Genomic DNA, 12,409 nt, shown 5'->3' with positions numbered 1-12,409 from the left:
ACTATTTAGACTGAAATGACAGACATTTCAGTGATTATGTAAACTATTCAGTCAATTCAGCTGAATAAATTAGATATGACTAACTCATTTTGGTATCCCCCTAACTCAGCTTACTGCCTTGTCCAAACATAGTAGGCACAAATAAATATTTATTGATTTAAGTTGTTTGTTCTTTGAAGTTAAATGTACTTAGGTTGAAACTAGAACAAGTAATTCTGATAATGCATGTGAAATGCCTAATAACTTCTATTAAGTCCTTTTCTAATTCTCGTGCACCTTCCTCTGATAAGTGAGTTTCATTTGTTCTCTTATGCTATTGAGCTTGGGTTTAGATGCAGATTGGCAAATTACTTTTCCAATATCTATTATCTATTTTGTTTTTAATAACTGTTTATTGGGTTTTAAGTCATCTCCCCATCGTCTTTGCTCTAAGCACCCCTCTGTTGTGAATGGTTACACAAATAAGAAAAAAGTAAAGAAGAAACACCATGGATGCCAATGAGTACAAGCTTCCTGCCAGCAGGTGAGATTCATTAATAAGTGAGAAGGAAAATCATTAATGTTTCACTCCTATGAGACAATAACTCTGTAAGAGTTAGATTTGATCAAATAATGATTAGATGAACTGGAGGAGGATTCAGATTAACTGTGAAATTATTACTTCTGGGAATCTGGTTTTGTACTTTTTAATTTTTAAATATGAGAGCATGATTCTAAGAGATAAATAAATCTGAGGAAAGAATAAGATTAAGATATCACCCAATGTGTTTTTATATACAACCATAATTATACTATTATGAGGTTTATTAAAATAGCCACATGTTGGGTTATCCCTCTTGATCCTTTATGTTTTGAATTCCAGTAAGCCATCATAACCAAACCACCAAGGAGCATATACTTCTATCATGTAATCTGCATTTTGTCACTGTGTATGCGTGCGTGCCTGCTAAGTCACTTCAGTTGTGTCTGGCTCTTTGTAACCCTATGGACTGTAGCCCCCCAGGCTCCTCTCCATGGGATTCTCCAGGCAAGAATACTAGAGTGGGTTGCCATTCTCTCCTCCAGGGGATCTTCTAGACTCAGGGATCAAACCCTGGTCTCTCCTGTCTCCTTCATTGGCAGGTGGGTTCTTTACCACTAGCACCACCTGGGAAGCCCTTGTCACTGCAACCAAAACAAAATGTAAAATGTAGATTTTTTTCTAAATATAGTATCGTCATCCCAAAACTGAGGTTAGAGTTGGCTTTATAAAATTCAATTCCAAAGGTGGGAAATTATATAGCTGATATATAATCAGATGAATTTTCTTGCCCTCTCTTTCTGAAGAACTAGAAACAAAGAAAACCACTTGGATAGCCCTAGGCTTCTCTGATAACTTGACTATCACATATAAACAACAAATATGTCATGAGCCACAGAATCCTATAGCTCTACCCTTAGATCCAAGCAACTGGGGTGCTGTCCAGGGCCCCACACTTAACTACCCTTCAGGTGCCTGGGATCACCCAGAGCCAACAGGGCCATGGGGGTGGGGTAACCCAAGCCTGGACAAGAACCCACATGGTCCTCAGTACTGGTTTCCAGGGTGCTCTCTGGGCCCTCTTCAACCTTCTACCACCAAACATGGGGTTGACCAGATAGCATGAAGAATGCTGAGGTTCACTTCTACTGGGTTGTCCTGTTTTAGGTCTGGATTCCAGGGACCACTTAGCAAGCAGATCACTCTAGTTCCCTGGCACCATATGTCTTTCACAGAATCAGCTGAGATTGGGCCCCCAGAACACTGATTTGTGGGAACCTCATGTCAGATATAAGCCAAGATTTGAACCCTAGATAGAGGCTCATTTGTGACTCTAGCCGTCCATATTCTGGCCTCAAAAGTGTCTCTGGGCTTCACTATCTGAGAATCTAATGTGGTGTTGGGCATCCTTTACCCCATGTTCTCCTAGCTGCTGGCACCCAGGGTAGCCCCTCCATCTTCACAGCCTTCACAGGCTGTCCTGAGGGTGGCTGCCCTCTTCCCAGGGCTTTCGAGGTCATTGCTCCACAACGCCAACAAGCCTGCCAATCCATGTCCTCTCTCACCTCCTATCCAAGTACTTGCTGTATTTCTCTCTAGATTGCCCTAAGTTGTACTGGAGAAAGAAGGGACATTGTGTGTACAAATGAGACTGCTCTTCCCACTCTGTCCACAGTCCCTGAACCATAGTCCCTACAGGTGGTGATATACGGACAACAGTTCCAGGAATGCAGTGATTACTACCTAAAGAGTGATTGGAAGATGTGTTGTTCTGTTTATACCATAAAATTCTGACAGATAACTATTACATGATTAGCAAACAAATTATTGTTCACATTTGCCTGCATGTGCCAGGTAAGCCTTGCTTTGTGATCCCCTTTGGAGAAGCCCAGCAACAGTCCTTTCTGGACAGAGTCACTGGAAGTCAGTATTCACATGTGGTTCAATGGATGATGTGGTATCATGAGGAATGATGTGGTTGACATTAAATAGATGGCATGAGGGAACTGTAAAAGCAAGAAAATCTATATTGTTTCAAATATAAATATGAAGGAACTATAGTATTGTGAGAAATAACAGCATTGCCACCTTTTCTGTCATGGTAGGAGATATGGAATTAGCCAGGAGACAATGTATTTGACAATAGACAATATAAATAGATGGTACCTAGACATTTGATATGCATTGGAATGGATAACAAACAAACAAATCCGTAAGTACTGCTTTTCTACCCTTATTTTATATCTTCATCAATAAATCCTTATATCTCATGAATGTCTATAACATATGCATTTTATAATGGCTTTTTAAATGAAACTCTTTACACAGACTTAGCAAAAAATATTTTATCCAAGGCTTCACAAGCTCTAGCAGTTGCCCACAAGGTCTAAATTTGGAAAAGGTTTTGATCTATATCCTTATGCAGTGCAAAAGCAGCTAGACAGTGTTTGTCAAGTCTTGTCAATATCAAGTACACTGGGAAGAATTTACCATAATCTCATAAGTCAAACAGTTATGTTCTGGGTCAGTGTCTTAATCAACTCAGACTCCTATGACAAAATATCATATACCAAGTGACTTAAACGATAGACCTTGATTTCTCACAGTTCTCCGGGGCTAGGGAGTCTAAGATCAGGGTGCCAGCATGGTTGGGCTCTGGTGAGAACTCTCTTCCTGCCTTGTAGATGGCTTTTTGTCTTGTATCCTCACCTGGCAAGGGTGGAGGGAGGGGGAGGGAGAAAAGAGATAGAGAAGTAGGGCATGCAATCTCTCTGTTCTTTATTTATAAGGGCCTTCATCCCACCATACAAGGAAAGTGTTAGTTGCTCAGTTGTGTCCAGCTCCTTGCAATCCCATGAACTGTAGCCCACCAGGCTCATCTGTCCTTGTAATTCTCCAAGCAAGAATACTGGAGTGGGTAGCCATTCCCTTCTCTAGGGGATCTTCCCAACCCAGGAATTGCCATAGTATACACGTATGGCGCCTCCCTCCTGAATCTCCCTCTTACCTCCCACCCCATCCCACCGCTCTGAAAGTGAAAGTGAAAGTGAAGTCGCTCAGTCCTGTCCGACTCTTTGCCATCCCATGGACTGTAGCCTACAGGCTCCTCTGTCCATGGGATTTTCCAGGCAAGAATACTGGAGTGGGTTGCCATTTCCTTCTCCAGATCTTCCCAACCCAGGGATTGAACTCGGGTCTCCCACATTGTAGGCAGATGCTTTACCATCTGAGCCAAATCTCACCCCTCTAGGTTATCACAAAGCACCAGATTTGTGCTCCCTGCATCATATAGTACATTTCCACTGGCTATCTAAATTTACATATGGCAGTGTGTGTGTTTCAATGCTACTCTCTTAATTCATCCCACCCTATCCTTCCCTCACTGTGTCCACAAGTTTCTCTACCCTCTTGAGTTTAGTTTGTAGGAGTCTGCAAATTAAACTAGCAAAAGACAGATTAGGCCCTCAATCTTTATTAATGTTTATGTGCACAGGGGTTCACAGAAAAGAAACAAAACTCAAAGAGAGATTCAGGGACAAACACACAGTTTTAACAAAGGAAAAAGGGTTTGGACTTCAGGGATGATAAACTGTGGGGAAGTGACTTGGAAATATATGTGGGAATTAATAGAAAACAAGGGCTAATTTAATAAACTCTGTTTATGCAAACTCATCTTGGTATCAACTCCCCAACTTCTAGGATGAGTTATTTTTCTGTCCCTGGTATGGAATGGAGTGGATAACCTCCTCAAGGGGAATTTTATACCCTTCTTTTAAGCCAGCAGTCCCCAACCTTTTTGGCACCAGGGATTGGTTTCATGAAAGACAATTTTTCTATGGACCAGGGCCGGAGAGATGGTTTGGGGATAATTCAAGTGCATTACATTTATTGTGCACTTTATTTCTATTATTATTACATCAGTTCCACCTCAGATCATCAGGTATTAAATCCCAGAGGTTGGATACCCCTGTTTTAAGCAGATAAGGAGAGTGGGGAAAACTCTTTCTGCATCTGCTAAGTCTCAATGGCCCTCAGCACAAAATAATCCATATACCTGAGGGTCATAGTTAGGGTGGCATGTTCTAATCTCCCTTACTGATGAGTGAAAGTGAAGTGAAGTTGCTCAGTCATTTCTGACCCTTTGTGACCCCATGGACTATAGCCCACCAGGCTCCTCTATCCATGGGATTCTCCAGGCAAGAATACTGGAGTGGGTTGCCATTTCCTTCTCCAGGGAGTCTTCCCGGCCCCGGGATTGAACCCAGGTCTCCCACATTGCAGGCAGACGCTTTAACCTCTGAGCCACCAGGGAAGCCCCAAAGTGAAAGTGAAAGTCACTCAGTCGTGTCTGACTCTTTGTGACCCCATGGACTGTACCATGGAATTCTCCAGGCCAGAATACTGGAGTGGGTAGCCTTTCTCTTCTCCATGGGATCTTCCCAACCCAGGGATCAAAGCCAGGTCTCCTGCATTGCGGGCAGATTCTTTATCAGCTGAGCCACACGGGAAGCCCTCACTGATGAGAGTGTTTCTCAAATCTCATTACGCATGAAAACCACCTGAGGAGATTTAGTATCTTTTTCAATTAGTGATTTGGTCTCATTTGGACTGAGGGGGACCCAGATGAATGTCTATTCAGGGAGCTCTGTTGGTGACCCTTACATGCAGCAGTCACAGCCTGTGTGGTCCTCACCTGGGCTGCACAAGAAGATTGTCCAAGATCTTTTAAAAATATATCAATGCCAAGGCCCTACCCAAGACTAATTAAATCAGAATTTCAAGAGATGGGGCCCCTAAATTGGTCAGTTGGAATTTAATAAAATCCCAGACAACTCATCTGCAATGCGTGTTGAGACCACTACTCTAGAATAATTTCACCCTGTGCCCTCTATCTTTACATGATGAAAAAGCATCATCTCTTTTCTCCAAATGGACTGATTTCTTCAAAACTGTACAGACAAAAATGTAATCATAAATCTAACTTAAATGCCAACACCTGTTACCTTTGACCTAGAAAATGTTGTAGTACTTATAATGTTCCACCACAAATGTCCCTGGCATTTAAGCTGGTTCGTTATCTGAGTGGACCTGTCCACGGTCTCCTGAAAAGCAGAGTTGTTCTAATTTCATATATTTGCATTTATCCATAAATGGACTGTAGAAGAATCTAGTTGGGGGGGGGGGGGTTCCTATCAGAATTGCACCTCAAGGAGCTTTAGGATTATGCCGTGCACATTTTTGCTGTCCCTTTCCCACCTGCCTTTACAGAACAAGACCACAATGCACCATCACCCCCCATAAGGTGGGAGGCAAACCTGATAAGCAAAGAGAGGAGCTGGCAGGTTTGGGAGGGACACAACCAAATCTCAGGCTTTTGTTTATCCAATCATTAAATGCTAAAGCTCTTGAATAACTGTTGTTTAAATTCATTTCTCAGAGGCAGAACAAAAGGGATGGAATCAAAGCCGTGCCATCATTAGAGCGCTCATTAGAGTCAGTGAGGAGAAAGCAGGCTTTGAGATCAACATTCTCAGGGAGACAACATCCAGGCCATCTTTCGGTTCACAATAAGATCAGTAGGCAGAGCGGTGGTTAGGCAAAGCCATTTGCTTTGTCTGCAGAAAGATTATAGAAAGGAGGACAATCAATAGCTCCATGGCAGAAAATCTCCCTGGTTTGTGCAACCCTTTCGCTGACTCTTTTGTTGCTAATTCGGTTTTGGTCACAAGAATCTCCTCCAGTTCCTTTCAGGGCATGCATTCTAGGAGCGGTTAGTCAAGCAGAAAGGCCACAGATCAAGCCTATTGTCTGCTGCCAAAGGCTCCATTGAACCCTAATGGACATAGGAATCTAGCTAAACAAAGGATCCTTAGTGCTTTGCTCAAATGAATCCAACATCAGAGGCCAAGGGAGTCGTTTTGATTATCTGAAAAGGTAGTGATTAGAAGATGCATATATTATGAATCCCAAAAGGGGGGAGAAGGAAGGAAAGAAGGGAGTAAAAGAAGGTAAAAACAAGAAGGATGAAAATTCTCTAGCTGTAATGTTTTCTCAAGGGTTTGTTGGCAAAAATTTGAAAGCAAGCTTAATATCCCTATATAGAGTGGTCTATGTGTCCTTTATCTATTTGGATGCAGAAATGTGCTATTCACTGTCTCAAAGAGAGACAGGTTGTGGGTTGTGTTAGTGTTTTAACTAGTCTTCCCAATTTGTGACAAATGAAAAAGAGGAAGGGCACGGTCAGCTTATACAAGTCATCATTTAACGCTGGTAACTTTTAGAAATCAAGTGATCTTTTCTCTAAAATCTTAAGTATCCATTCTCTTAGTCTCAATTGGTAATTTCTGCTTTGACTCTTTTTTTTCTCCTCTAACTCTAAAGACACTCTTTACTTGATGGGTAAAGTAATATTGTGATATCAGTCAGTGATAATGTGCTTTCACTCTGAGGGTTAGAAAATAACAAAGGACAAAGCCTTTAACCACTGAAATTAAGAAACAAAAATGTTGAGAAGATCTGATGGAGAAGGAAATGGCAACCCACTTCAGTAGTCTTGCCTGGAGAATCCTATGGACAGAGGAAGCTGGCAGGCTACAGTCCATGGGGCTGCAAAGTCAGACTTTGAGTGACTGAGCATACACACACACATGAGTGAGTTATCTTAACTTGAAGGACTGGAAGTTGACCACCACCAAGGGGGTTCAACCCCTGCTCATCAGGGTTCAATCCCTGGGTTGGGAAGATCCCCTGGAGAAGGGAATGGCAATACACTCCAGTATTCTTGTCTGGGAAATCCCATGGACAGAGGAGCCTGGCAGCTATAGTACAAAGGGAAAACAGAGTTGGACACAACTGAGCAACGAACACACACTGAAATAAAAACAAAAATAAAAAAATAAAATAACCAGAAATTAGTACCCACACTATTGACTGACCATTTACCATATGACAAGAAAAAGTTAGGCTCACTTAATATCCACAAATATCCTGAGGGATAGATAGTGTGTGTCACTTCAGTCTTGTCTAACTCTGTGAGCCTATGGATTGCAGCCTGCGAGAATACTGGAATGGGCTGCCATGCCCTTCTCAGGGGATCTTCTTGACCCAGGGATCAAATCCACATCTCTTACATCTCCTGCATTGGCAGGCAGGTTCTTTACTACAAGTAATACCTGGGAAGTGACAAAAGTGAGGATAAGGATACTTAGGTCACTTCCTGGAAGTTAGGTAGCCCCTAAGCAAACCATGACTAGGACCAGGGCTGGCTGGCTGAGACCCATCCTCCTTACAGCCTTCTCAACGCTCCCTGTGATGCCCTTCCCAGATCTGCCCCTTCCTTTTCTTCATCCTACTGAGATTGTCTCCCAAGCCTGTCCTTTCTGAAACTAAAAAAAAAAAAAAAAATCTGTTTTATTGCTCTCAGATTATGATATGGAGAACTTTAGTTTGAACAAAACTCTTTATTCAATTGGAATGTCTGATTCCTTCTCACCGTATCCATTTAATATAAGTCCCTATAAAGACCTATAGAAAGAAAAGTGCAGGCAGTGGGGGGCAGGGGTTGTAAAAAAAAACATGCTGACTGCAAACTCAGTGATCTGCTTCACTGCTCTCCTCCTCCATGATGCTACAAGGGCCACTACAAAGTTGGTTCTGCTTCAAAATTGCCCATCAGTGCAGCTCTGGGAGAAGTAGGGCACTCAGAGAATGAGTTTCCCAGAGCTTTCTTCAGGAGAAGCAGACACTCAACCAACTTAGACATGTGGTCAGACGTAAGCAAGCAAGGGTTTTCCTATGGCAGGGATTTCTACTTGGTTCTCCTTTGATTTTTAGTCACTACTAGGGTTTCCCTCATGTCTCAGATAGTAAAGAATCTGCCCACAATGTGGGAGACCTGGGTTCGATCCCTGGGTCAGGAAGATCCCCTGGAGGAGGGCATGGCAACCCATTTCAGTATTCTTGCCTGGAGAATTCCATGGACACAGGAGCCTGGCAGGCTACAGCCGATGGGGTCACAAAGAGTCAGACACAACTGAGCAGCTAAGCGCAGCACAGCACAGGTATCCCAGCATGAGAAAATGAAAATAAAGGATGTACAGTTGAATTTGAATTTCAGGTAAACTATGAAAAATTTTCTAGTCAATGTAAACTTATAATTCAGGTAAATAGTAGGTAATGTTTTTGGTTTCCCTAAAGAAGGAAATGGCAACCCACTCCAGTATTCTTCCCTGGAAAATTCCATGAACTGGGGAGCCTGGCGGGCTGCAGTCCATGGGTCACAAAGAGTCAGAGGCAGCAGAGCACACACACCCATGCAAAGGAGTTTCCCTGGTAGTCTAATGGTTAGAACTTTGTGGTTAACCCATGCAGGGTGTGTGGGTTCTATCCCTAGTCAGGGAACTTAAGGTCCTACAGACCACAGAGGGTGCAGCCAAAAAGAATTATTTTTTAATAATAGGTAATGTTTAGTATCGATGTTGTTAATGTAATTGTGACCTGTGCAATATTGGGGATATCCTTATACCAAAAGTTTTTTTATATTAAAAATTATATACTGTTTTTTAGAAATTTAAATTTAACTGGATATCCTAATTTTATCTGGCAATCATAGAACTCACTATGATGAATCTACACATGACAATGGAACCTGGAATGGGCTATTTGTACAAAGAGACTTTGCCTTTGAATTTTTAAAAAAAAGAGATTCACAAATACTATATGATATCACTATAAGTGTATGATATCATTTACATGTGGAATCCAAGAAAAAATAAACTAGTGAATATAACAAAAGAGGAACAGACTCACAAATACCGAGAACAAATTAGTGGTCGCCTGTGGGGAGAGGAAAGAGGAAGGACTAAGATAGGGGGAGGAGTTTAAGAGGTACAAACTACTACATATATTATAGTATTATATTATATATATATATTTTATACATATATATCATATATGTATGTATATATGTACATATATACATATATATACATGACATATATATATATACACACACATATATATATACAAGGTTATATTATACAGTACAGGAAATATAGCCTATATTTTATAAAAACTATAAATGGAGTATAAACTTTAAAAATTATAAATCACTATGTTGTATACCTGAAACTTGCATAATATTGTATGTCAAGTCTACCTCCACTTAAAAAAAAGAAAGAAAATTACCACCACCATCCTAAGGAAAACCACTGACAGTAATGTACTACAGAAGAGATTCGCCTACTCTAACGGAGAACAGTGGGCTTCCCTGGAGGCTCAGTGGTTCAGAATCTGCCTGCCAATGCAGGAGGCACAGTTTCGATCCCTGGGTGGGGAAGATCCCCTAGAGAAGGAAACAGCAGCCCACTCCAGTATCCTTGCCTGGGAAATCCCATGGACAGAGCAGCCTGGTGGGCTGCAGTCCATGGGTTGCAGAAGAGTCAGACACGACTTACAGACTAAGCAACAACAAAACAGAGGACAGAGGCGTTTCTAGTCACAGAGTATTACGGCGTACCATCTCACCACACACTGTGAACAACCATTTAATGGAAACAGTGACAGCACCGATGCAGAAAAAATCAAGACACACAATAACGAAGACACACATTTAGTCACAATCCACTCTGAGTACCCTCGTGAGAAAACTAAAGGACGTGCCAATGGGTGTAGCATTTCCTTTGTAATTTTCATGTGATCTCATTGCCATTTGATTGCTATTTTATTGCCTTTTTGGTATCAGTCTTGGTAGAACATTTTCTGGATACATATTTATTCAATTATACATTCATTCTCTTAACAAATATGTATTGTGTACTAACTATGTGTAATGTAACGCATTTAACTTGTGCGATCCTGCTCTGTGCTGCTCACTTGGGTTTGACTCTTTGGGGCCACCTGAATCGTAGCCCATCAGGCTCCTCTGGCCATGAGATTTCCCAGGCAAGAATACAGGAGTGGGTTACAATTTCCTACTTCAGAGATCTTCTCGACCCAGGGACTGAACCTGCATCTCCTGCATTGGCAGGCAGATTCTTTACCCCTGTGTCATGGGGACTCAAAAATGAGTATGAGCCGACCATCATCTTTAAAAAATGCTACCATTCTATTAAAACAGTGTAAGCGCCTAAGAATGCAGGGAGGAAGGTGTCACTTATGTCTGAAGTTAGAGGCTGAGTGTGGTGGGCACTGGTAGACCTCCTATTGGACAGTATTGAAAAAAGAGAAACATCCTAGTCAGAAACCAGTCCTTATAATTGTCATGTCAGTATTTATTCAGTTTTGCTGCCTATAATTTCACAAGAATGGCAAATTGGTTTATGGACATTTTGAAAAAAATAATTTATTTTTAAAAGTAAAGCATGGCCAGGGCCTTCAGTGACCATTTGATAGACCTTCATTGTTTTGCTTGAGTGGTTTTATTTTTAATGTCATGAGTAGTTAGCCTTGAGTGCACATTTTAAGCTTTTCCTTATGTTTCAGCATTTTGCCAGGACCAACAAACACCAGTTTTACATTTAGGAGTGAATTCTATCCCGCCTTCTCTGGGCCTCAATTAGGGAAACATTTCTTTTCTCAGGGCCTGTTTGCTGTTGCACTATCAATAGAATGTAAAAAATATATATTATGACTTCTGTCTTCCTACCAGGTATAGTAATGAAGGCAATGCCTGTGAGAAACCTTCAGCCTCCTTGGGGATTCTGAAACCCTGAGCTGTTGTGTATCGCTCAGCCCAGCTGCCACACATTCCTCCAGTCGGTGGTAGTTATGAGGAGCTGTTGACCGGACCTTTCAACTCAAACGAAAGCACCCTTTCCCGACATGCAAAGTGGCTGCTGTTTGCACTTGAGCTGCAGGTCTTGGGGCTCTGGATCCTGTTTGCTTATTGGGTGTACACTGTGAACCCGGGATGCAGAGAGAAATTGCCGCTGGTCTCATTACCGTGTGTCTGGGCTCAAGCTCCAGCTGAAGTATTTGGCTTGTTGACTTCCACACTGGAATTCATTTCCTTCTGCTCTCTCCAATTACTGCTACTTCTTTTTGTTTAGACAGCTCCAAGGAACCCAAAAACTATGCCAGGGTCATTAGTTCCCTCAAAGTCCTTCTCTAAGAAGACGATTATTCCATGAATATCAAGAATAGCCAAACAATGTTCAAAAATCTTTGTATTCATCTTTCTTTGTGGCCAATCCCATCAATGTTTAATACAAAACAAACCCCTGGACCCTGAGCATAGAGCTAACAGGCAGACTGTCACAGAAGAGAACTCAGCGAGGTCAACAGTCATTTATTTCAAAATATCATTTCCCTACCAAGGGCAAGTCATCTTAGGGGTCAGCTGACATTTACCTGGTAGTTCAGGGGAATAATTTCAGTTATTCTACTTTCCTTCATGTGGCGTTTTTCCTTATTATCCATCAATAGTGAGTCATAGTCATATTAGATGCTGAACTCAATTTCAGCAAATTTTTTCTTTTCTGCTTCAGTGTTATCAGCTTTAAATTCTAAGTATTGTGCATGAAGGGGTTGTCAGTATTTGCTTTCCAATTAACTGATAAAGCCCCTTGGACTTTCCCTACAACATGTGAGAGACCTTGAAGGGAAAACCATCCCTGGATGAGGAGCTTCGTAAGATTGTTCAGTGACAGCTGGGATTACCTTGTGTTCCTGAATGATTCTAACCAAGATATATTTGTCGTGTTTAATTGACAGTTTAGTGTTATAATTATGTATTAAGTATATTTACTCCAGCCAAGCATTAAGGTAAGTAAAAACATAGCTTCTTCGCTCATAAGAATTAGGGGAAAGCATGCTAAATATTTCCTTATCTGCTGACAGCGAGGTTGCCTGTAAGCGCTTATCTCTGGTGGCCTTTTGGGGATGTCATCT

Source organism: Cervus canadensis, chromosome 23, assembly GCF_019320065.1.
Source record: "Cervus canadensis isolate Bull #8, Minnesota chromosome 23, ASM1932006v1, whole genome shotgun sequence".
Classification (NCBI taxonomy): domain Eukaryota; kingdom Metazoa; phylum Chordata; class Mammalia; order Artiodactyla; family Cervidae; genus Cervus; species Cervus canadensis.
The sequence above is the reverse complement of the archived record's forward strand: the minus strand, read 5'-3'. Positions refer to the sequence as shown.